This window comes from Onychostoma macrolepis, chromosome 22, assembly GCF_012432095.1.
Source record: "Onychostoma macrolepis isolate SWU-2019 chromosome 22, ASM1243209v1, whole genome shotgun sequence".
NCBI lineage: Eukaryota > Metazoa > Chordata > Actinopteri > Cypriniformes > Cyprinidae > Onychostoma > Onychostoma macrolepis.
The window spans coordinates 29,254,637-29,281,646 of NC_081176.1; the positions used below are offsets into that span (position 1 = coordinate 29,254,637).

A 27,010-nucleotide genomic window follows, 5' to 3' on the forward strand; every position below is an offset into this window, starting at 1 on the left:
AGTGCATTACTAACTGATTGTACTGTATTTTATGTATAATCATTTTATATTCTTAACTGTTTTAATTCTAAATAAATTTTTATATAATTTTAAAAGTTTAAACAGAAGCCTAAAGTAAGTGCTGTGATGGTAAAGAGAATGTGGGCAAAGAAAGACAAGTGTGTTTGTTAACCAGTTGAAAGTAGGACCTCTGAGTTCTATTTGTTTAGTTTATGATGGTCAAAGTAACTAGAAGCTGTGGAATAGTTAGGTGTTTTGGAAGGGTTTTTTTTAACTTAGTGCGGAAGAGTTTGAACAAAGCTCGAGAATGTTTGATTGTTTTTAAATTCCTTGTTTTTATTGTTGTGATTTATTATTATTTTAATTCCTTGTTTTTATTGTTGTGATTATTATTATTATTTTTAATGACTATTTTACTTCATTTTGTGTAAAGCACTTTGAATTACCACTGTGTATGAAATGTGCTATATAAATAAACTTGCCGTGCCTAATAAGTATACTTGCACTGCTAATTAATAACATATATGGGAGGTGAACAAGGTACAGTATGCATATTTTCATTAATAATTATAAATAATTTGGTGGTATCTACCTCGTCTATCTACCAACTTGGCTATAGTCTGCTATTTTAAACTGAGCATGAGCAATAGAAATAACTAGCCTACTTTAGGTGAGGAATTGCACTTCATATCACCCATACATTTGCATTTACAGTCAAAGTCAAAGCCATTAATTTATCCAGTGCTGGCTATAAAAATAAGCAGCGGTGTATTCCCACATATTATTTCAAACTACTGAATAATGCAACATCTTCACATGTATCTACCATAACAATTATTAATGGCGGTCGTATGCTAACTCCTACGTTACGGTTCACTGTAACACCCCTGACACTTTCACATAAAGAAAAGAAACACCCTCATTATATCTCGACCGCAGTCACGGCCGCGAGCGCACAGCGCATCTTCGCGCGTTGCACACCTCCACTTTCCCGCGTCTCCTGTCATTTCGGCGGGCTCTTACAGGAGGAACGGTGTCCCCGCCTGCGCCGCGAGTTGACTCATCCTATCCTTCCTACGGCGGTGACACTGGAGCAGATGGTGCTGGTCTCGAAAGCCCACGACGACGCTCTCTGAGTAATGTTCCCTCACACTGTTTCCGATAACGGCTTTGCTTTGTCTTTTCACCCAGACGGGGCCGGCAGTGCTGTCTCTGCTAGAATGTACAGCCTCTGATTAGCACAAATAGCACTCGGTAATGTCTTTAAGCTTGTACGCCAGGTGCACATCTTTTTTTTTTTTTTTATCTTTCTCTCTCTCTCTCTCTTCCATACGCAGTAAAGAAATCCCGCCTTCAAGTTTACAGCTTGATTTCTGTTTAAAGTTTAGCTTCATCTAATTAACATTAGATGTCCCTGAAAACGTTATATTAAAATAGTAACTACATTTTCCTGACGAAAATGTGTGTCACCACCTTGGTATGGTGCACCAGACTGTTGCTATAGAAGCTGCCAAGATGTTTTTAGTCATTTATAGAGTGGTTTCAGTGTGGCTGTAATGTTGTTTAGAGTGGTTCATATAGCAGCAGTGCTCTGAAATTGTTGTCAATGCATTGCTATGCAGTTGCCAAACCGTTCTGAGTGGTTGTCAGTGCAGTTGCTGAGGTGTTCTGAGTGTTAGTGGTTAGTGCAATATTGTGTGGATGCTGCGGCATTTCTTTGTGGTTGATATGATGTTTTAAGTAGTTTATAGTGCATTGCTGTGTAGTTTATCGTGTGTTTCTGTGTGGTTGCTTTGCAGTAGGCAAAAGTGTTCAGGGTCGCGCTGGAATTAGTTGCTAGGGTGTTCTAGAACCTTCCATTCTCAAAAATCTTCTTAAGAAAGAAGATAAGAAATTTCTTCTAAAAAACAATTGAAGATCAAATTCTAAGGAGCTCTTAAAGTTCAATTCTCAAAATGTTCGAGAAAAAGAACGTTTTGTCGAGACTGGCTTGAAGGGAGTTCACCTTTTAGGGAGTTTTGTTTTAATGCGTTGTGTATTTTAAATAGTTATTTTGGTAACACTTTACAATAAGGTGCCATTTGTTAACATTAGTTAATGTATTAATTAACATGAACGGACATTGAACACTACATGTATTACACTCTTTATTAATGTTAGTTAATAAAAATAGAGTTGTTCATTGTTTGTTCATGTTAGCAATACTTCTACAGCCTTTATTAATCTTAGTTAATATTACTTTCAACATTTACTAATGCATTATTAAAATCAATAGTTTTGTTTGTTAACATTAGTTAATACACTGTGAACTAACATTAACTAACAATGAACAACTGTGTGTTTATTAACTAACGTTAACAAAGATTAATAAATACTGTAATAAATGTTCATTGTTTGTTCATGTTAGGAAATACAAACTAATGTTAACAAATGACACCTTATTGTAAAGCATTACGAATTATTTTTTTTTATTTGTGAACTGACGTTCAGCTGTTCTTTTTAACAGTCAACTTATTTTCGGGGTCATCGTAATAAAACCTCTAAACACTGTGTCAGTTTTTAGTGAGCATTCAGCTTTATGAAATTAAAGATTTATCTTCGTGTCTGTCACAGTCATCACATTTTCAGGCCATTTCAAGTTTTATTTTGAAGTGACTCAAAGCAGTGATATCTAAGTGAGTTGTTTAATTGCATTATAATCAGTCAATAACGGCATTACTTTCTTCGTTCGGGCTGAGAGCTTGCACGAAAACAAGAGGCTGGATTTACCACTCGAACCATGTGTGTGTGTGTATATTTGTATAAGAATACAAAATATTCTTAACTTTATTCTTAATGTTTCATATATCCAGCCCTTGGTTGCAGCTTTGGTCCTTCTTTCAGTGTGAGGGTGAGAGATATTATTACTTATTTTATCGCAAGGGTTTGTTAACCCCAAAATTAAATTTCTTGTAGTCGAAAGTAGCAAAAACAATAATGAAATGTCCATTAATCCAAGTTTATTTCAAGTAATGAACAGACCAAAATATAATTTGTTATTTGCTGAAAATGCTCCACACTCAGATCTCATTAAATTCAAATATAGTGTGTCAAAACGTGTCACTCTAGGTTTGACGTCATTGGCACTTAAAGAGGTCAAACTTGACATGTTTTGACACATCATATTTAAATCCAACACAATCGCAAATTAGAAATGACAACTTATGACATCAGTCCCCATTATGGAAATCCAGGACATTGCTTTCCACTAAAGAAAGGAAGTTGTATGGATTTGGAATACAAGGATGAGTAAGTTGTGACAAAATTTGCATTTTAGGTTAAATATTTACTAAAGTAAAGTGCAGTACAGTTTTGTTAGACTAACACCAACTTCTTAATTAGTTCAGAATCAAAAACCCTGCATGGCTGAAGGCTAAACATAAGCAGAATTGACTGTGATATTTAAAAAAAAAATGGATTATTGAAGACTCAGTGGTTCACGCTAAGCCATAAAATGCCATTTTAACATCAAATCAAGCTTATAAGCACTGGCGTTTTAACATGAAATCAAAGTATCTGAAGTCATTTGAAATCTCATGATGGCACCCAAAAGATGAATCGATTTTAGATTAAATGAATAATGTCTTGTTAAATCCTAATTATATCGCACTAAGACTGACTGCGTTGCCTGTCAAACAACAATACAATTGGCCGCATCCATTTGAGGAGTTTCACGATTCAAATTGATTATAGCATCATACCCCAAGTGAAGATAAACATGTCGTAATTGAATTTTAGAGTGCGTAATTTCAAAACACAAATCAATTCGTGACAACAGCATAAGGCCAGGCAAGAAAAAGAAGCAAAGTGTCGGGAGTTTGCGGTTTACTCCAGCTAGCCTGGGGTGAGTAAATAGCAATTAACTGAGAAATGCACGAATTGTCACCTCCACAGAGCGGCTTCTGTGCTCTCGCACACACACTTGGAATACCAAATAAAGCATTAGAGGGAAGACGGGGGAACATGTGAACTTGGAAGGAATCACCTCAAGCATTTATAAAACACAAGAGATTATCTTAAAAGGATCCCGTTTTGAAGTACTGATGAATTCCTCCATTCCCTTGAAAATGGGTTCAAAATTTGTTTACACCCCAAGCAAAAACCAGAAATCGATGCCAGAAAGCAACTGCATAAACAACAATCGACATCACATGTTGTCCCAATCAGTTTTCCTAATCTACTTTTAGCACATATGGGGAAAAAAAAAAATTCCAGATTTAATTTCACAAAGTTGAAAAACATAGGGCTGCAAATCCAAAAACACCATTAAATATCAATTTAACACCTGCTGACCTGAAACACACAGCAGCTTTCTGAAAAACACCCTGAATTGCGTGAGCTCCCTCAGATCACCGTTTGAGAAATCTGTAATCCCTCCCGGATCCAAGTCACGCAGGAATTCTGATACCAACTAAGCCTTGTATTGTTAACACAGAACAATTCCTTTTTTAACAATGGCAAACAATAAGACGTTCTTCTGCGAACAATACTGACTTAGGAGCTACGGCTACTTTAAATTCCCTTTGTTTCTACCTCTCTCAGTTATTGTGGGAGTGAAAACTTCAGCTTGTGGAGATCCAAGATTGATTACAAATCACTGCTTAGCATCTCAGTGTGTCATTAGCTGAAGTAGCTTTCGTGATGCCGTGTTGTCATTTCCCTCCTACGGCAAGCATATTTAAGGGTCATTGGTTGCTAAGCGTGTTATTGTGGGTAGGTTGCAGGACGACAGACCAACACTGTCCACATAGGCTGCCAGGTGACCAAAGTATGCAGCTTTTTTAAGGTCTGACTCAACAATGTACCTAGCAACTATGAAATCTTGTATGATTCATGGGTAAACAGTATAATTTCCCAGTTTTAAGGTTTTGGAGAAAGCAATACTGGTTTGTCAATTTTATCTTCCAGCCAAATGCAGATAATACATATTTAAAAGCTTTTATTCCAATGTGGTTCATCTAGAGGGAGGAAAAGACATTTTAGCCCCCATTAAAAGTTCTATTCATGAACGTTTTATCAGTTTGACGTGAATGGTCTAGTTTAAAAGGCATTGTGCTTCACAGGTGAAAAAATGTCATGCTATCAATGCACATAGATTTTGTCTGTTTTGTTAAAAGGCTTCCATGTCTTTAATGCCATAATGTTACTGCATTCAAAAAGAGCATTGAATGCTGATACATTTATAATCTATGCTTAATAAAAGGACATTTAAATGCATTTGTGAGTGACCTTATAATGAATGAAACAGCCTAATACTTTCATGGATTTCATAAAGAACCGTTTTATCTCACAATAACAGCAAACCAAATTAATTAATTACTAGTCTCATTATGTCAAATCAAGGTAAGATCTAATGCAATTTCCGCACTTCCAGGCACAATGGAATTGTAAAAATAAAGACTGTACTTTGAAAAGAAAAAAAAGTTTCCTGAACACCCCTCCCCCCATCTGCCATTGGTTAGAGGAACAGATAGCCCTGCCCCCAAACATACACCACTGGCTGAGCCAGTGTTGCTATGCTGTGCTGGTCCAAATGCTCCAACAAGAAATGATGCAAAACATTTACATTTTGAAGAGGAATCAACCTATGAATAATTTACTTACAGATGTCTCTTATTAAGCAGTGAAAAAGTTTACAACATTAAACTGCATTGTCATTTTGCTTACGCAATATTGATACTACACTACATATTAAATGAATTGATCTGCTCAAGGCACCATTTCACCAAGAGGAGTTATAGTAAATGTATTTGTTGTCTATACTGATATATATATGTTTATGATATAATTCGTGAATCTATTCCACAAAACAATAATGCTATTTGGGTTTGTCTGTTTACTGAATCAATTTTGAGTTAGATACTAGTAGGGGTGGCACGGTACACTTACAGAACCGTACGGGTCACGGGGCAAATTCCAAATGGAAGTGATCATCCCTATCCCCTTGGAGTGGGGACTTTGGAGTGAACAGGGCACGTGCGTGCCATTATTTAGTCATTTGAAATGCACTTGGCAAAGGGAGCGATCTAATTTCATCATAATCTTCAGCTGGGATGTTCCCGTGATAACGTAGCACGGTGTGCGTCAGCAGATGTCGCTGTTTTAATGTCTTATGTCTTTTATTGTTGTTAGCAAAACTGTTTCAAATGAATATACATTTTATATTTTAAAACGTTTTTCGCTATATAATATATAAAAACTAATATGTATACAACTTTTTAAAATATAAAATGTATATTTCTTTTATGCCAGTGTCGGTCAGCGAATCTTCTGTGCTGCGTGCCTTGCTGCGTTGTCACGGGAACATCCCACCTGAAGATTTCTGAGGAAATTGATCGCTCCCTTTGCCAAGTGCATTTCAAATGATGAAATAATGGCATGCACGTGCCCTGTTCACTCCAAAGTCCCCACTCCAAGGGGATAGGGATGATCACTTCCATTTGGAATACGGTTCGGTACGCGTACTGTGCCACCCCTAGTTACTAGCTAGCAATATTGCATATTAGTCACTGCATCAGCACAGGAATTGCTCAGTAAAGCTCCATACACCACAATCTTTACACATAACAGTCCTCAACTTCACTCCTCAGGTATCCAAAAAACACAACAACATAAAACTCTTCTAAATCTCCAACTGAACATGAAAAACCTACGAGTCCTTTGCTCATGAACACAGCAAATAACACTGCTGCCAATCGGCATCAACAACGCTAAACTATGACTTTGGTGTACGGTCAGAATTAACCAATAAATACCACTCACATAATTTTCCATTATTTTAGACCCAAACAATTATAAAGTCATTATTTATATGAACAGTGTAATAAATTAATTGGTTAACATTCAAAAATGATTTAATAGCTCATCACATTTTAGTGTTACTAAAGACGATGTAAAATTAAAGCTCAACCCCATCAACTTTAACTTGAACAGTACAGAACAACACATCTTACCTGTTAACACGACAAGCCATGGTACTTCTCATCTAGTGTACGACTCCCTTTATACAGTAAAATGAATCAAATGATAAGTTTCAACAAACTCCATTTGAAAGCTTGATAATCTATTGTAGAAATGAAAATGAATGTGGTCAACATTTTTAATCCATTTAGTTTGAGCAATTTCAGCAGAGAAACATCAAATGCTACGTTTTGTTGAAGCAACAAAACAATATATTGAGCACGCTCAGTTTAATCACATGATGCTTAGCCCCGCCCTTCCCCCAAGTTTATCAAACATGAAAACTTTCATTAATATTGGTGTTTTCAAATAATTTAAGTAGTATATTAAGTGTTTTGCAACACAATCATTGCCCAGCAGTGGCACAGCTCATATCTTGCTCATATCTGTTGTACTCATGTGAACCCAGGCTCAAACCAGACTTGGATAATGGCCTGAAATTGTTACTGCTGTTTCACCATCTTGTCAATGTCTACTGTCTTAGTATTTTAAGTTAAATTTTAACAGTTTTTGTTGCCTTTAAAATATGTGGAAGTTGTTACTAAAATATATTGACTTGAGGCACCATGAATTTTTTTTTTTTTTACAGACAACCTTTTTTTTTTTTACCTTGTCAGCAATGTTTTACTCAACAAAAGACACTGATATGCAGCTTCAGTGCTTGTTCACTCCTTGTGATGTTTTGCAGTCTTAGGGAAATGATCCAGACTCATTTTGCAAATCTTTGAAACAAAAAGTTTCATGCAGCATAAATACATCTCTACTCTTTTCATGTATAAAGATCACTCATGATTTTTTTGGTTTCTTTGGTTTAATGTACTACTTGCTAACCTTTACTTGATTGTATTCCTACTGAGAACAAAATTAATGCCAAGATGAGTACAAAGAAGAAACTCATATTTATATGAGTTCCGAGTGGAGAAACACAAGTTTTTCATGTCCAAGCAGTTGGGCCTAAACCTAAAACCTCAAAAACCTAAACCTAAACCTCAAAAACTAATACAGTACAATAAAAACATGTCTACACCAGGGGTGCCCGATCCTGGGCCTGGACATCCTGCAGAGTTTAGCTCCAACCTTGCTCCAAAACTCTCCAGGAACAGGATTTCTGGTCTACACCAGTGCTTCTTAAACTTGTCCTGTGGACTCTCACCACTGCACATTTTATATGTCTCCCTGATCTTCCTGTCTCTACTATTGATCTGGTGAGTTAAGTCAGGTGTTTTAGATGATGGAGACATACAAATTATTCAGTGGCAGGGGCTCGCCAAGACAAGTTTGAGAAGCACTGGTCTACACATATCCATACAACTTCCATCAGGGGTGTCCAGTCCTGCTACAGAAGGGCCAATGTCTTGGAAAGTTTAGCTCCAGCTTGGCCCAAACACCTGCCTGAAGACCTGGATAAACTGATTCTGGTTTGATTAATTGGGGTTGGATCTAAATTCTGCTAGAAGGTGTTCCTCCAGTAGTAGGAGTAGGACTGGACCTCCCTGGTACATGTACAGTACATTCAGTACATCCCTGTAGATCAGGGATAGGCAATGTCGGTCCTGGAGTGCAGCTGTCCTGCAGAGTTTAGTGCCAACCCTTAAAAAAAAAAAAAAAACTCACCTACCTGTAATCCTAATTCTAATCCTAATCCTGAAGACATTAGGCATGTCCGAGGTGCATCAGCACTGCGCAGACCAATCGGCGTATGACATCAAAGTTCCATGATAACACTTAAAAAGCATAAAGAGTTGTCTGTTATCCAGTTGCTCTCGCAGTACTTTGATGTCATACACCGATCGGATTGCACAGTGCCGATGTATCTCGAACAAGCCTATAGATTAGGGTTTGATTAGGGTTGGAGATAAACTCTGCAGGATAGCGGCACTCCAGAATTGACGTTGCCTATCCTTGGCAAAGATGCAATGCTAGAATTTAGTCAGCTCGACCTTTACTTGGCCATAAATTCTCAGTAAGCTCAGTATTTTCTCTCAGGCAATATGGGTAAAGAATCTCTTTGCATGCCTTGTCCATCATCTGCAGGTATGTCCAGACATCCCGGAGAAACACATCAACATACGAATGGAGGTTATACGTTGCTCCTTCATGAAGAACTCTTAGCTTTACAGTAAGGACTGGAAGTTAAAGTTCCTTCAAGTAGCAAAGCAGTCACATTTGACAACCACAAAATGTTCAAATACTTGTTGCTTTATAATTTGAAACATTTAGAACAAATGCCTCTTTGTTTGACTTTTGGTGTTGTTATACAATTGAAAATGTGTTTTAGGTTTCAGAAATGTGTCTTTGGAATTGAGAATATATTCATTTCATATTCATAAAGCAGAACAAAGCTATGATGAAAGTGCTAGCTTGAATCAATGGACTCTTTTAAACAACTTCAGCTTCAAGACTAGAGCTTTATGGGAAAGTGACTTCTCCCACCACATTCCTCATTACAGTATACCTGAGAGAGTAGCAGCTTATCGCTTCAGAAGCTTGCAGCTTTAGAAAAGGTCAGTGTGTCTGAGCGTTGCTTAAATTTACCAACAATGGTTCAACAATTTTCTTGCACAGTTCTTAGTTATGGACCCTCAAAATACCGTTCTTCATGTAGAATTAACTTAAAATGTCAAGGACTTAGTTAGGCATTCTGTGCTCAAGCAAAACCATCCGTTCAGTGTTATGCACTAGCCATCCCTGTCAGTTTAGGTTTAGGGTTGTGTTTCTAAAGGCCAACTTCAGAAAAGCCATACTAATTCAATATTATTTCAGTCCTGCCTGCTCTTATTTTCTCAGCTGATAATTTTTGACACATCTTTTCAAACCTCCTTTCCGTGCAATGACAAGGAACAACCCAAGGACCTTTCTTGCTTATTTATCCCTTGCGTACACTATAGTCCAAGTCTTCTAAACACCTACAAAAGAAAAACCAATACCAATACCCCTGGCAATTGCCTACAACACCTAGCATCATAACAGCCAGGCCTATGCAGCCAAGTACCATTCATATTTTCTTTGGAAAGTGTCAAAATCTAGTTCTTTTAGAAGTTGGTACTGTGGAGGTGTAATTGGCTTCGGTGATAGAGCCTTTGAGTTGGAGATACTGCATGTATCAAATAGAACAGAAAACTTTTGCTGGAGCTTGGTGAAGGTTATGATGTTGCAATCATGAATAGTATGTCTAAGATGCAGTATTTGACTCCTTTCTGATGTCAAAACCTAAAAATGGTTTATGATTGAGGTTTTCACTGGATAGGAAAGAGTTTTTTTTTCTCTCTTTGTGGTTTTTTTATTTATTTATTTATCTCAAACAAAAATGCTTCAATTATGGTGCAATGCAGTACTGTGATGTTAATAATAACATTATTTTTATCTCTTCCCCCGCCATTAACAGAATTTTCTGTCTTTGCTTGATATATATAGATATATATAAATTAATTTAATTTTTTTAATGCAGAGACTCATTTTTCTTTTATTAATGTTTTTTTTTTTTGACATATTCATACAGCAAAATATTCTGGGGGCTATGAAAATTTGTAAAAATTATCAAAAATACTGGCGGTGGCTGCTACTATTATTATTATTTTTTTTAAACACTAGCATGGAAAGAGTTCATGTCATCAATAAAATGTGGATATTGACATGTGAACATTTACAGAATGAGCTAAGCAACTACCATTGATATAAAGTCCTGCACCATCTAAGCAACTGACATTTATATGACTGGAGATGTTAATGCTTGCTGTTATTGTTTACATTTACATTTTGTCTTTTAAATGGGCAAATTTTGATCTCTGTATCAATATGTCAACTAGATGGTTTTCAAACTGAAGTAAAGGGGTAAACAAAAATATAAATAAACACTAATGTTTTTAAGGGAAAATGTATTTTAGGGTTGCCAACGTTAACTTAAGCTATAAAATTCACAAAAGTAAAACCAAGCTTTAAAAATAACAATAATAATGAAGAAGATATATACTGTATATATAATATAGGTAACACTTTATTTTAGGGTCTCGTAACTAGTTGCTTATTAGCATGCGTATTACTAGAATATTAGCCATTAATTAGTACTAATTAAGAACATATTAATGCCTTATTCTACATGACCTCATTCTACATCCCTAATCCTACCCAGTACCTGAAGTTAACAACTACCGTACTAACTATTAATAAGCAGCAAATTAGGAAATTATTGAGGGAAAAGTTGTAGTTAATAGTGAATAAGTGTTCCCTATTCTAAAGTGTTACCAATAGTTGTAACATATTTGCCTAACTTGATATTATTGTTTAATTATGCTTTTTTTTTTTTTTTTTTCACACAGTATAAATGGATCTTTATAATAGAATACAAATGTTGCTACCCTTTTATTTTCTGAATGGGGTCCCTCACAAAAGGATTATCATATTTGGATGTCATGGGTGTCAAAAAGTTTGTGAATCCCTTGCATAGACTTTTGACTTATCAAAACAATAATAAAAAAAGTATCTTAAAATGTGTTTGCTAACCTTATTAGTATTCACAAGCCAAGCCTTTCCATTATATTATAACCACTCGACCAAATCCCACCCCAACTGTGCCCACCACATTTCAAAACAAAGTAAAGTCCATGGCAATCACAAAACCGTGACGCCATGAGCTTACACTCAATATGAATGTGTACTTTTAGCAAACATCACACTCCTTTTTAATGTGGGAGCTTGTTTGTTAATTGCCTCACAGACCAAAACACCTTCAATCAATTATTCCCATGATGGGTCTTGTGTTCCCGCTATCAAGCTCTCCATCAGTTGATGATATTATTGATCAGGGTCTCTATCACCACAGGGAGTCAGAGAACTGGAGTTGTGACAGTCTTGATGACCATCTCAACTGACTGCGCAATCAAGAGTGCTATAAAAAAAAAAAAAACACAAAGTCTGAGATTTTGCTCATATTCTGTTTCTCCATTGTGATTGGGAATGTTGTCATGTGGTGCGGAATGTCTTGTTCTGCTTTGCACTTCAGTCATAGTGACTTGATTCTTGACAGCAGACGTACTGGGATGACAATGAAAGCAAGACTTCAGCATTTTATGTTTTACAGACATCACCGAGAGCAACCCTGTCTGCTAAGCATTAAACAGTCACAGTGCACTATACAGTAGTTGCGTCATCTCTTAGATGCTTGTCAACATGTCTCTTAGCTGCTCTGGAGCAAATGATCAAAAAATGTGTGACAAGTACCAGAGAATAAGAATGTAGACGCAGATATCATCAATCATCTGAGTATGTTTAAATGTCTGTCTGTCCGTCTATCTATCTATCTATATCATCCGAGTATGTTTGAATGTCTGTCTGTCTGTTTATCTGTCTGTCTATCTATCTATCATCTGGGTATGTTTGAATTGCTGTCTGTCTGTCTATCTATCTATCATCTGAGTATGTTTGAATGTCTGTCTGTCTGTCCGTCTATCTATCTATCTATCTATATCATCCGAGTATGTTTGAATGTCTGTCTGTCTGTCCGTCTGTCCGTCTATCTATCTATCTATATCATCAGAGTATGTTTGAATGTCTGTCTGTCTGTTTATCTGTCTGTCTATCTATCTATCATCTGAGTATGTTTGAATGTATATCTATCTCATTTATGCTTTGTAACATCATTCTGTCCTTTTTCAATTGTCTGTCTGTCATTCCATCTATACTGATCTTTTGCTTTTCCACCTCAGACATTGAGATTGCAAACAAATTTTGTCTATGGGATACATCATCTGAATCCCAGAGGACTTTGGCCTCAGACAGCCTTTCATTACATTTCAGGTAACGAACATTATGAAAACATCAAATATTCAGTTCACTTCCAGACCATACGAGTCACAGCATTCCACTCTGATGTGTATGTACTATACCCAGAGAGCGCAGTGAATGGCAGCATGATGCCGATGCTGGAATGTCTATAATTTATACTGAACAACCCTCTGGCCTCCAGGTCTCACATATAGTGTTTGTTTGATTTAAGTGCCGTCTATGGTGCATGAACACATCCAGTTATGAGAGCCGAGCCCCGCAAACAACACCCTGTTAGAGCAGCGGTTGTCATGGCAACACAGTGTAGACCATGAGGTCTCGATGGATAAAAAGCCTCTGAGTTCTGAAACATAAAAAATTGCGAACACAAAAGCATGCCCTTTACCTCAGCAAGGTGTCTGTGTGTGTGCGAGTACGTGGGAGAGAGACATATTTCCACGTAACGCATCCTAAAAGACAGACAGATGAAGGGGCATATCCCACAATTCCCTCTCTCTGTGCTAAGCTATTGAGCTTTCAAGGTAAATGAACTAGGAGAGTCAGGTTTACAGTGATGTGAGCACTGGTGTATATTCAATAAAGCACATTTACTGTTTGTGCATACTCATTTACAGTTCATAAGTTTATGTACCTTTTGCAAAATCAATAAGAAAACTAAAAAAGAGAGATAGAATCTTAGAAATAAGATCATAAAAACGTCTTTGGTGTTAGTTATGAGTTCATCAGTTGTCCAGAAATACAAAGCTGGATCTCCACATCATATAGTCCCGGTGGGGATGAACTCAAATGTGCAGAGGATGTGGGAAAACCAAAAAAAAAACAGTACCTGGAGGATTTTTGTCAAGAACGGTGAGAAGCTTCACTGCTCAGGAAAAAAAAAAAAAATGTACGACTAACATTATATTATATATATATATATATATATATATATATATACACACATACACACAGTGCATCCGGAAAGTATTCACAGCGTTTCACTTTTTCCACATTTTGTTATGTTACAGCCTTATTACAAAATTAATTAAATTCATTATTTTCCTCAAAATTCTACAAACAATACCCCATAATGACAACGTGAAAGAAGTTTGTTTGAAAACGTTTTTTATTACAAAATGAATATGGTTTTTTGTGCCCCCGATCTGATCCGAGTCACTGAATACTGAGTATCTGCTGATACCTAGTTCCCTTCCGATACTTGTATATTTCTAGTGTTTCATGCACAATTCAAGTACATTAGTTATTAAAATCAATCCAATATATACAGACTTATGCAGAGAGTACAAGTTATATATAATATAATCTATAATTATAAGATGCACTCTCTCTATGCACACACTGTATAAAAGACATTGGTAGATGTAAACATGTTACAATGGTAGAAATTGTAAACAGACTGTGGTCACAACTGACACTTCGCAAAAACCTGCAGTTCCCACGCAGTAAAAAAAAAAAAAAAGCATTGTGGAGCAAAGAGGAAACTAGTCTCGTGTAGCCAGACCTTCAGAGTGATGGCAGAAGGTCTGGGAACCTTGGGCGCTTTGAATGGTCAAGGCCTGCCCAAGAGGCCATATAGCTGACAGGTAAAGCAACCAATTACGTTTTGTTTTGTGCCACGTCATGTTTATGAGCGTGGAAATGTTGCCACAATAACAGATTGGTGAGTGAAACTCTTGGACATATTTTAAAGATTCTATGCCGCAAACTTTACGTTTTTCACATACTTGTGAAAATCCAGCATTTAGTTGATCCTGATAAGTGCTCATCGTCACAGCTGTAAACTTTCATGAGGGGGTTTGGAAGAAAGAATACGACACACAGGTCACCCTGAAATCCTGTATAATTTAACTAATCCGATGACGACTTCAAAACTCCTGAAGTGTTTCCAGCTAAGTGTGCTGTATGCATCAGACGTTCAGCCAGCGGTCTGGGGCGTGACTTCTGAAGCTGAGACTAAGAAGAAACTGACAACGTGCCGACAGACAAGACCGAGCAGGTTAATTCTGGTATGACATAAGGTCTCAGCTTTCAAATTTGGTCTTTTTTTAAGAAATTCAAGAAATAAATACGGTTTTGTGGCTCTTAATTAGTTTAAGAAAAATGTCGATTCTTAAAACTTTATAAACCAATTAGTCCAGCTTCCGGTCTCTCAAGCAGGCACGTTCCCGACAAGGTGGTTGAGCATGACGTAGGCACCACGAAAGGCGCAACGTAAGTCTCGTGAGACTACACGCTTCTCCCTGGAGCTTATGTTGCGCCTTTCGCATCGGTTCGCTTCAGAAGTCCTTTATTAACACCCCGGAGCCTTGTGGAGTAGTTTTGCAATGGATGGGTACTTTTTTTTTCTTTACTTAAATACTTGAATATTCAAAAGAACAATTTATTTTAAATAAATAAAATGTAAAAGAAAATAAAGAAATAATATATATATATTTTTTTTTTAAACATGTCTTTACTGTTACTCTTCAGCACTTTAGGCCTGGCTTCACAGACAGGGCTTAGCTTTAGCCAGAACTAGGCCTTAGTTAAATTAAGATATATTTGTTTCTTTGTTTCCTCCAGGCTGGACTACTGTAATGCGCTCCTCATTAGGATCCCTGGCAAAAGCCTACAGAAATTGCAGTACATCCAGAATAGTGCTGCTGGGATCCTGATGAGGGTGCACAAATACGATATAAATACACATTTTAAAATCACTACATTGGCTTCCTGTTTCATTCAGGATTGTTTACAAGGTCTCTCTTCTTACCTATCAGTGCATCCATGGCGACGCCCCATTATATCTTAAGGAACTCCTTACTCCACAAACTTCCAAACGTACACTCCGTTCTGCTTCAACATATCTATTAAAAATCCCTAGGACTAAGCTTCGCACTATGGGAGATCGGGCTTTCTGCTCAGCTGCTCCAAGTCTGTGGAATGCTCTCCCTGATCATTTACGGACTCCGCAATCTGTCGATGTTTTTAAACGTGGTCTCAAAACCTACCTTTTTAGCAAAGCCTTTGATTTAATTTTGTATCTATTTTGTAATATTTCTTCTTGTTTTAATCTGTAGCACTTTGGGATTCTGTGTGAATATAAAGTGTGTTATAAATAAAATGTATTATTATTATCATTATATAAACAGCTTTTATAAAGATGCCTTAGAACTCACAGAGATTTTAACAACAAAAACATAGGATCAATGAATATTTAAAACGGTTATTATGCCATTAATGTGTTTAATATCTGAATAAGAAGCTAAATTAGGTTTATCATGGCACAGAATTGTACAGGGGTTACATGTTTTCCCCCTTTTTACCCTGTGATTAGCAATAAAAATGAGTGAGACGCAGAGTTGAATATGACAAATATGACTAATTATTTAAATCCTCTGGCTTATCCTTCTGCGAATCAACATCTGAACATCAGAGAAGGACAATATGCCTCCTCTAAGCTAATACAGCACTTAATTAAATCTTAGAGTGCTTTCAGCAGACCATATTAAAACGACTCTGACTTAATTAAATATGATTAATAATTCACCCATCCTGCCGAAGAGAGAGATTCTGAGAAATAAGAGTAATGAACATCTGCTCGCGAGTTGTTTCAGAGTTTAAAGCGGCAAAACGATGCATCATCTTTAGGTGGATCTCTGTGGAGTTCACTATATGCTTCCTGGGCCCAACATAATTCTTGCCGTGTTGTGGTTAGCAACAACATTCAAAGTGCCGTAAGTAAGATGTTATTGTGATTGCAATAGGCAAAGCTATGCTAATTTTTGCTACTAATGCTAATGAACAGCTGTTATCTTGGCACTTCTGCTAAAAAAGCTGGTAGCCGTGTATTGTTAGCATGGTGGCTAATCAATATAGCATGTTTAAGCTTAGCTAATCTATGTTGTTTTTAGAGCATGGTAAGTTAGCCGACTAGCTAGAAATGTTAGGACCAGCTAGAAAAGGACACACTCTTCAAAATAAGATATGTAATGGAAAACTATTGATGATAAAACAGATTGAGAGACATTAATGTACAAGCATGACTGAGAATAGCTAAGGCCTTGTAATAGCTTTGTAGCATATCTCATTAATGCTAATTGTTATTTTAAAAGACACCACTGGATTTCATGAACATGTCATTAAAGTAGACACCATTCTTTTACACAAGGCATTGTTAGTTTGTTTGTGACACTTCATAGAGCTAGCAAGTCTACATAGTTCCAACACATTCGGAAAACTTGCGCAAGCCTGACAGCTAATAAAATGGCCAAATGATTAATGTTTCTGGCCAGCTTTATCACTATTCTCCATCAAAGCTTTATTCATTTTAACTGAGATGCCCCCAACTAGTAAAGTTGAGGCTAAAAGTGTTTCCCACATAATTATAACATTACGGTGGCGCACTCGTCTCATAAAAACAATTCCAACATGACCTGAAGGCAGCACATAGTATTATGTACAGTAGCAGAGGCTTTGAAAACAGTTTGTGTGTGCAGTCTAAATTATGAACAGAATTTAAATTAATGCTAAACAAATAATTGACAGATAGATTTTTTTATACTTCATTAGAGACCAACAGAACATTGAGTCATCTTTCAGAATGTCTAAAAACGAAGATGATTTCATGACATTGATTTAAATGTGGCAAAGGAAAGTGCATTATAACGACGCTGCATCATGCTGTGGCACTCAGGGGAGGACTGAAATAAAACTAATGACTGCAAGAAGCCGCACAAATCGAAGGCAATTTAGAGATAAAAGCTTTGACAAGACAAACCAAGGAAGGTGAGCTTGCAGGAACATAATTGCTTCAGATGCAATACAGTTTTTGACATCAGACACAAGACATTTTGTCTGTTTGTTCCCAACAATGCTGGATCCAATTGTTCCAGCAGTGTGTTTAGCAAAAATGGGAAAGAGGCAAAATTCACCAACAAGCAGGTAAAAGTGTGGTTACAGTAGACTTGTGATCCGATGGGGAGAGGAAATAAGAACATGCAAAGAAGTTCAGTTTGTCCATCTGACGAGTTGAAATTTTGCAATGCTTAATCAAGCACTTTAAGAATTGATATGATTGATGCTGCCTTCAAGTACACTTGGGGAACTCATGATCCTTATTCAGATGTCATGTTCAAGTCAGAAGCATAAGTATCATAAACTACATTAAATGCTGACCGTTAATTTCCATCACTTATCTATACATGGTCTCAAAACTGTTTTGATTACTAATTAACTAAATAATAATAATAATAATAATAATAATGATGATGATGATGATGATGATGATTCGGTGACTTCTAGTATTCTGACTCATAAATATGACTTTGCGCATTCATTCATGTTCTTAGAACTCATAATTACAATATTTCTGACTCAAATATAAGTGTACATTAAAGTAGGGTATAAGTAACGGTTAGATATGTGTTACGGGTACGTGGTTGTGGTAAGATTAAATGAAGGTCAGGAGAACGAAGTAGCATCAACTCACTTTCCATTTATTAACATTAAGCTCAGACCAAGAAAAAGGGGAAAACTGAGGACTTATAACATAAGAACAAAAGAGATGAAGGAGGGCTCTTGCGAGGAGCAGGCACTGGCGGGCTTGCCGTACTCTCTGATGGCCGGCTTTCTTCGCGGAAAGCGGGTTTATTAGCAGGGAGCTTGGGCGCCCAAGGCGGAGCAGGGTTCTCGGGGGTTATTAACATTAAGCTCAGACCAAGAAAAAGGGGAAAACTGAGGACTTATAACATAACGAGAACAAAAGAGCAAACAAGATGATGCAAATCAGGTGGGGACAATGAAAGATGATTAACTAATAAGAACCGGAACTAAACCAAATAAGGGAAAACAGGAACTTAGAAGGGTAGACACGTGACAATACGTTGAGCAAGCATGATATGTTATTCCTGTGGTATGTTAAGTTGTTTGTTAAATGCATGCAAAATGTAAGCTAACAAAGAAAAAAAAAAAAGGAAAAGAATGAGAAAGGTTTAATCTCACAATCAATATCTTGGTCATATAATTACATGTAATTATTTAAAAAGGACGTAAAAACAGTTCACTGTGTTTTGCTAGCTAGTTTGCTAAACGGTTAGCTTGCAAAGTGTAAGGTAACAAACAAAAATATTGAATTATTTAATCTCGCAATCAATATCATGGTCATATGCAATCAAATGTATTAACTTGTATGTAACTGCAAGGTTGTTCTAACAGTTCAATATGCTATGCTAGTTGTATGCTAAACTATTTTGCTAAATGGTTAACTTGCTAAAGGCAAAGCAACTTAAAAAGAAAAGAGTGAGCAATGTTTAATATCACAGTTAAAATATTGGTCATAAATGTAACATTTAAAAAGTCATAGTAACAGTTTAGTGATGTGCTAAGATAGTTTGTTAAACAATTAGCTTGCTAAATGCAAAGTAGCTTAACAAAAAAACGTAAAGAATGAGACATTTCTCACAATATATATATATATATATAATCTTATTCAACTGGTGATAAAGGTTGCATTAAGTAGTATGCAAAGCTAGTTTGCCAAATGGTTAGCTTGCTAAGTGTGGGGTAATTTAAAAATAATGAGGAACATTTAATCTCACTATCAGGATCTTGGTCATAGTCAGTTAAACGTATATATTTAAAAGACATTAATAACAGTTCACTATGTTATGCTAGTGGTATGCTAAACTAGTTTTTGCTAAATGGTTAACTTGATAAATGCAAGGTAACTTAATAAAAAGAATGACAAATGTTTAATCTCACAATTGATTATGTCGAACGTCACCTGACCAAACCCGGAAAACAGGTCTCATCGCTTCCGCTCGTCAGAGAACGTATTAATAGCAGTATTAAAAAAATGGTGATATCAATGGAGTTTTAAGGTAATCAGTTAAATTAGCTAGCTGTTTTTATTGTTGACGTTTTATTCGACTTTTATATATAAATGTTATTGAAAAGAATAAAAATTTTAAACTTTTATATATCAATCCACATATGTGATGGACATTGGTTATGATTATCTTTAGTGTCTACTTTGAAGGCATCTTGAGTAAAAAAAGCTTCATATTTAACGGGCACTTGCAAAACGTGCGTGCAACAAGTCCTGGTTAGCAGAATACGGAAGTATGTTGCGCATAACCCGTATTGATATATGTCACGATTTACAAGGAGTCAAGGAAGCCAGGAACAAGGAGATGATGAATTCACAAAACGAGTGTCTTTAATAATCCAAATGAGTAACATAGAGCACAAGGAAGACATTCAAGAACCTACAAAACTAACTGAAAGGACAAGACCTTAAATACACAGGACAATCAGGGAGGAAGACGAGACACACCTGGAATCAAATCAACAACATGAGGGAGAAACTGTGTCACTGGGAACACATGGGGAGTAAAAACACAACAAAACAGTTCAGGGGCATGACAATATCTATTTTATTCATTTCATTTTTTCCTTAATGGGACTATCCTGGTAAAATAGAGATATAAAATCTCTTCTTCCAGGGAGTCCTGGCCAAAATGGCAGCACAAAAAGTTTCACACAAAACAGATTACATACATAAACACTCACAGAAAAAAAAAAAATAAAAAAAATAAAAAAATAGTATGACCTTCTTAAAACATTCACATGAAATCTAGGTAATTAAATTGGTAATAAAGGTCGTAATAACAGTTCACTGTGCTTTTCTAGTGGTATGCTAAGTGCAAGGTAACTTAAGTGAAAAGAATGAGTGTTTAATCTCATTATATATTGTTTATATACAGTATATTTAAAATTTAACAATTTAAAAGGTCATAATAACAATTCAGACGACATCTAAAAGTGATTTTGTAGGATTACTAATCAGGCACTCAACAGGGTATCAATTCAAATGTCTTTTAGTCAAAGGAGTTGATTTGGAGCCTTAAGTGCTCTTGATTCTTTGGATTGACTGAAATATTCATGTTTTTTGTTGTATAGCAAAGTTCAAATTCAGTCAGTTTATGAATCGAATGACAAAAAGACCAATTGATCATTGAAGTCTTAAATTCAGCATGAAATGAAAGTTATGCTTTATTTATTTTTTTCTAATTGCACGTTGTAGATCTTATTGATTATTTAATTTATCCATGAATACATTTATACTTTTGACCTTGTATTTTTTACTCAGATAGAACCACGTTCTCACCCTACAAGATAACATTTTTCGATATCTCTATTTAATCGTGACTTAATGGCAAATACATTGCTTTTCAATGTTGACTGAAAATGACCACTGTAACAATAATGACATTTTAGAGTTTTAGAGGTCTCGACCATTGTGAATTTGGAAAACTGGCATCTGAATAATCTCCCGACAGTAGATCCATCTGCTTATCTGGCGGCGATCACGTCAAACAGACGCTTGCTCTAACAGTCATGCTCACGAGAGCCCTGCCTGGTTGCTACCGTCCTATATCTGCTTCGGACGACAGGGCCAAACACAAATATGGTCCAAACTCATTCCACATTTACGTAAAGCCAATTTCATCCCAAACCACTCTCCAATCTCCTGCTTCTGAGTGGTGTTTATTCAGTATTCAAAATCAAAAGAGCTGAGGACATTTTCATGCCTCATTTTTTATTTTTGTATTTTTTAGCTCAATGGCTTTGTATTTTGGCCGCCGTTACTCGGCGGATGAATCAAAGTTATATAAAGATGAACCAAAAAGATGGATTAATGAAAACAGGCAGATTTTCCGTTCCGATTTTTTTATTTATTTTTTTGGAAGGTGGCGAATTCAAGTCAAAACAAGAAGTGGTAATGGTTATAGAACCCACTGGGGATTTTTAGCTGGTTGGCTGCTGGTCACACATATCACCCACTCAATTAAAGTAGCTGAAGGAAAGAAAGCCCACGGGATGCTGGGAAGGAAGACGAGGTGTGAGTCGTGTGGCTGCAGTGTGGAGGCAGACTGAAGAGGAGGAACATCCACATGAGCGCTGATGCAAGAGAAAGACCCTGACTCTCGCCTTTAGGTTTAGTCACTGCATCTTTCGTGGCCGTTGGACGTGACTGTTCTCTAGATCGATTCTTAGTAAGCATTACCCAGCTGAAACACAGCAAATGTGTTGTGAATGCCAGTCCCCAGGAGTCTTGGGGAGTAACTAACAAAAAGTAGGAACTCTAACTTAACTACATTTTGCAGTAGTGTGACAATAGTTCAGCTGTTCTTAGCAATGTAGTTTTTCAATGTGAGCTACTTTCTTCAGCAATTAGCAATTGACACAACAAAACGCTACATTGGTTTTGCATACAGCCTAGAAAATTGAGGCAATGATTAAACGTGGTTAGTAGTGTTTGTCTATTTATTTATTTATTTATTTGTTTGTTTTTGTGACTGAATCTGTACTTTTGAACAAATTTAAACGCAAAGTTGAAGACGGTAGCACTGTCAGAGTCCGGATAAAAGAGAAGCTGATGGCAGCAAATCTACCAGAGTCTACACAGGTGAAAATTGAAATATACACACCCAATATATCAGTGTAATATCCTCATTTATGACAAAATACCTACCTGTCTAAATATTAATTGCACTGTCTCTAGCCAAGAGTGGATTGTAAAGAAGAAGGGATTACAATGCAGTCAAATGAGGAGAGAAGAAAACAGAGAATGACATCACAGACAGAGTGGAGTGAGGAAGAGGATGATCACGTAAGTATGCAATAAAAATTATCAATGTTTTATCTGTGTATTTATGAATTTTACTTCAGTATCTTATCGTGATAAGTAATAAGCCTACTCTCTCTGTAGCCACCTCCTGCAAAAGGGCCATAATATCCCCACTGGAGGAACTTTTTGCAGCAGATGATGAATTGAAAATGAAATCCACAGAGAGCACGACATTGTCTATTGAGAACAAAGTGGATGCAGAGCTAAAGATGTACCAAGACATGCCACCTACATTGACATCCGATTGGTGGTGGAAAGAAAAAAAAAAAACTTCTCCTTTCCTGTTAGACATTACCTCTTCATATTTATGTGTGCAGGCCTCTTCAACCCCAAGTGAAAGGGTTTTTTCCACTGCTGGAGACACTATTTGCCCCGAAAGATCTCGTATAATCTAAGAAAAGGCGAATGTGTTGATTTTTTCTAAATAAAAACTGTTAAGCACTGGTGATAACAGTAGCAAACCCCTACATTTGCATGCTTACAAACAAGTCCACACTTTATTTGGTTGCAGGGCAGCCAACAAGGGTTATTGTATTACAATTTTAAATGTAACAGTTTATTTAATTTTATTTTTTGAACATGTGTAGCCAAGCAGCTCAGCTCTTATGTAGCCTAGAGCTGGTTATGTTTATGTAATTGATCTAAAACTAACGGCACATAATAAACATGTTTGATATATAAATGTTTCACTTTTATCCTCGTTTTTTTTTTTTTTTACTACATTGGAATCGAAAAGAATCGGAATTGACAAAATTCAAATGAGACCCAACCCTAGTTATGAGAGAGTGATTCACTGAATGGAAAGGCTTTTATTTTTTTAATAAAAGACAATAATAATAGCAGTATATGACTGAATTCAAATATACATTTAATATGTTACATAAAGAAGGCAAAGAAGCTTAAGGAAGTTCTTACCTTTACAGTCAAATCACTCATCGCTTACTGGTCCCTCTCTATTGGTTTTCTCAAATGCTGATCCAAGCTGGCTTCCTGAATAGCAGGGTACTGTTCAAGAAATTGTTCTATCATCAAGTAGAGGGAATTCCAGCGGGTTCTTACGTCAAGAATAAGTGAGCGTTGAGGCAAATCTAGGACAGAAGCATGAGTGAGATGAAATGTAGGTTCACATTTTTTTAAACAAATGTTAAACTTTATACACTTTTAAATGCTGTATGCATACTATATATAAACTACATTTTCATAATATACATAATACAGTGCCGGTAAAGTGAGACATTCTTATTTAGGACTTGTTGTTTTTTTTTCCCAGAGCACAGTCTTCGCCATAGATGACCTCTTCATTCAACAATGTTCCAGATCTTTGCTGTCCATTTTGCCACTGATGCCACTGAATGGACACTCTGAGCTCCAAGATTAAGTGTTTGGGCAAAGCAACCTAGCTTTATGAATTGTAGCCTTTTTATTGCCACCTCCATGTTAGAAGCATTATCAATGGTGACAGCCCCTATTTTATCCATTATGCCAAATACTTGCAAAACATCACTTATTTCTTCAGCAACAATTGGCCCTGTCTGTGCTTCATATACTGCTTTTGTTGTTAGAACTTTCTGTCTCATTTTCCCCATCAAGAATGTAGTGTTCCGTCACTGTGAGATAATGATCTTGGGAGAGGCTTGTCCAGCTATCGCTGGTCAGAGCAACTTTTCCGACAGTAGTTAGTTCCGTTATTAAGTTTGCCTTTTCTACCTTGTACCATGCAGGTATTAAGACATTGGACAAGCTATCCCTAGAAGGGGGTGTGTACTTTAGGTTGAGCACTCTGGTCATCTCCCTGGGAATAAATAAACATCGCTAGGCTTGCTCAAATTTAATATTGAAAATAATTTCCCTGTAATGTAGCACCTACCTAAACACAACTCGACTACAGAAAAGGGATGCAATCATATGACTACGAACGCTGTGATCGACCTGTGACACTCCTCAGTTTTTTCTTGTGTGAGCTTTCCTTTCGAAGCGATGAAGAACGGTATCTCACACGCAACATTTTGCGCCGTTGTCGCTGTACAAGTGCCGGCTAATGTTGAGATGAATCAAACACGGTGCACATTCTTTTAATTCGACGCGGTGAACCAAGATGCTTAGACATATTGGTCATGACACCTCTCGATCAACATAATAGTTTATTACAATAATTACACTTTGGTCTTTACAAAATCAGGGTTCCCACGCGTCCTGGAAAACTTGGAAATCCCGGAAAATCAATGACCAATTTTACAGTCCTGGAAAACACATGGAAAATGAGAGAAAACATAATTTGTCCTGGAAAAATCTTGTTGTCCTGGAAAATTATTTGAATGTTCTTGATCATTGAAGAACAGTTTACAAATGGTCTGATACAATTAACGTTAGTAACAGAAAGCGCTCTGTTCAGGGACGTAGTGATGCTGTCTTGTGTTGGCGGTTGCAGGTTCTAGGAATAAAGTGCTTGAATGTTTTCAGCAAACGTTGTCTGATAAGCTCGTACTTAACCTTGTTAATAGGGGTCAAATTAATCGTATTTGTTCCATGATTCCCCACGCATGTGGTTCGCAGATTAGTTATAAAACTTAACCATCACAGAGTGAAAGTTTATCAGTTGTATGCGTTTTGTCTTGCTAGTTTACACACACTCAAGCAATTTTAAACAATTCCATTATGAGAAGAGGTGAAATAATTCGGTAACATTACTTGCGCACTGTTTTCTGTGCGCACAGCCGCACACAGTCTCATTCACACACATACACACACCCTGTGTTCCATTCAGAAGGACTCATCCCTATGCCCTAATCCCTTCAAAGGGTTTACTCTCCGGAGTGAGAGCTTTGAAGGGTTGAAGGGTGTAGGGGACCAAACAACTGTTTCTTGAAGTGCCCTTCTGCGTCTTCATCCTGTGCCCACACAGAGGCGCCGTCATCATGGAAAGAATCTGTGCAAAGGATCATGGGGGTCCGAAGTGTCCATCAGTTGTACCCTTCAAAATCCTTCATTCCGAAGGGCCCCTTTGAAGTGGCAAGTTTTGAGCACTCTGGTTTGGAACGACCCTTCAATAAGGCGGCCATGATTGTTTTCACTCCGAAGTGCCCTTCAGAGGGCGATATATCCCGTTTGGAACACACCGACAGACGCGTTTCAGACAGTGCGCGAAAATGATTTGTCTTTCACGTCGTTTATGTCTTATGTGAATGAAAACAGCTAACTTAGTGTTTCATTGCTGAATGAATTGTGTGAATCTGAATTTGTGCAAGAAAGCATCTGCATTCTTGTTTAAGGAGTGTAACCACCATACACATGACATTTTCTTTTTTTCCTTTTTTGTTTTGTTTTGTTTATTTTATGAAACCCAGCCACTCACAAAAACAAAATCGGGTCACTCATAACAGATGCACTGCAATCACCAATTGTTGTTCCAAGCAAGAGAAACTCAGTTAAATGAATTTTATCTTTCTCTCTCTCTCTCAATTGGAGCGCAATGAGCAGATGTATATTTCTCAATGGCCATCTAAGAAATTTTGCCAGTTTTCAGCTTGGCCCAGAGCCCAGGCATCACAGGAGACAATGTCCCACAGCGCTTTTCAACACTTTCCAATATAACAAATGGCGTTGTATTGTTTAAACGTATCCTCCCTCTCCACAAGCGATTCATTCAGGGATAAAAAAAACTCTTGTCATCTGACCTGTCCCACTGATTTTCTCTAAAAGACCTATTTAAAATGACAAAAACAAAAAAACAACAACATGTAATTACAGCATAAAGGGTCTGAAATCCCAACCCCACGATTAAAGTGTGTGGCACTACTAAGTCGTGCAGAAAAAAAAACAGCTTGAGAAACAAATCATGTCTGCAAAAGCCTTGAGGAATGATGATTTAAATAGTCTTGAATAATTTCTGAGATCTGCCAAATAATTAGTTAGACAGTGTTTCTAAATTGACTGGTATCGCATTTGACTTTTTTTTGACAACACAGTTCCCACGCTAACTGTCAAACTACAAGAATCCTACACCTCTGTGTGATAATAATGAAGTTTCAACTTGTTTCTGCTCTCAGTGTTTCCTAAATGAACTTGATGGCTATTTTCCAAAACCTAGTGAGCTGGCTTTTTGTCTAATGCCATGCTTAAGCTGAAAGTATACTTCCCTTTGTTTTCTATGGAAGCTTGTTTCCGCCATGGGATAAAAAAAATTAAATAAAATAGCAAAGGTAATTGGGACTTTTCATGCAATTTAGACTTGTTTCTTGCAATTTAGAATGTATGCATTCACTGGTTGCTTTATAGGTACACCTGTTCAACTGCTTGTTAATGCAAATATTTAATCAACCAATCACATGGCAGCAAGACGAGACAATGTGTTCAAGACGATCTGCTGAATTTCAAACCAAGCATCAGAATAGGGTAAAAAGGTGATTTAAGCGACTTTAATGTGAAATTGTTGTTGGTGCCAGACGGGCTGGTCTGAGTATTTTAAAAAAAACTAAAAAACTGCTGATCTATTGGGATCTTCACACACAACCATGTCTAGGATTTACAGAAAATGTCAGAAAAATAGAAAATAACCAGCAG

At 36.8% G+C, this 27,010-nt stretch overlaps 1 long non-coding RNA gene across 1 annotated transcript; it reads left to right on the forward strand.

The window, feature by feature from the left end:
• The first annotated feature begins 353 nt into the window (after positions 1-353).
• Positions 354-23,044, forward strand: LOC131530668 (uncharacterized). The gene is made up of 4 exons (XR_009268449.1): positions 354-1,136; positions 22,155-22,228; positions 22,325-22,432; positions 22,532-23,044. It is a non-coding gene; the product is annotated as an uncharacterized LOC131530668 (long non-coding RNA).
• The last annotated feature ends 3,966 nt before the right edge of the window (positions 23,045-27,010 follow it).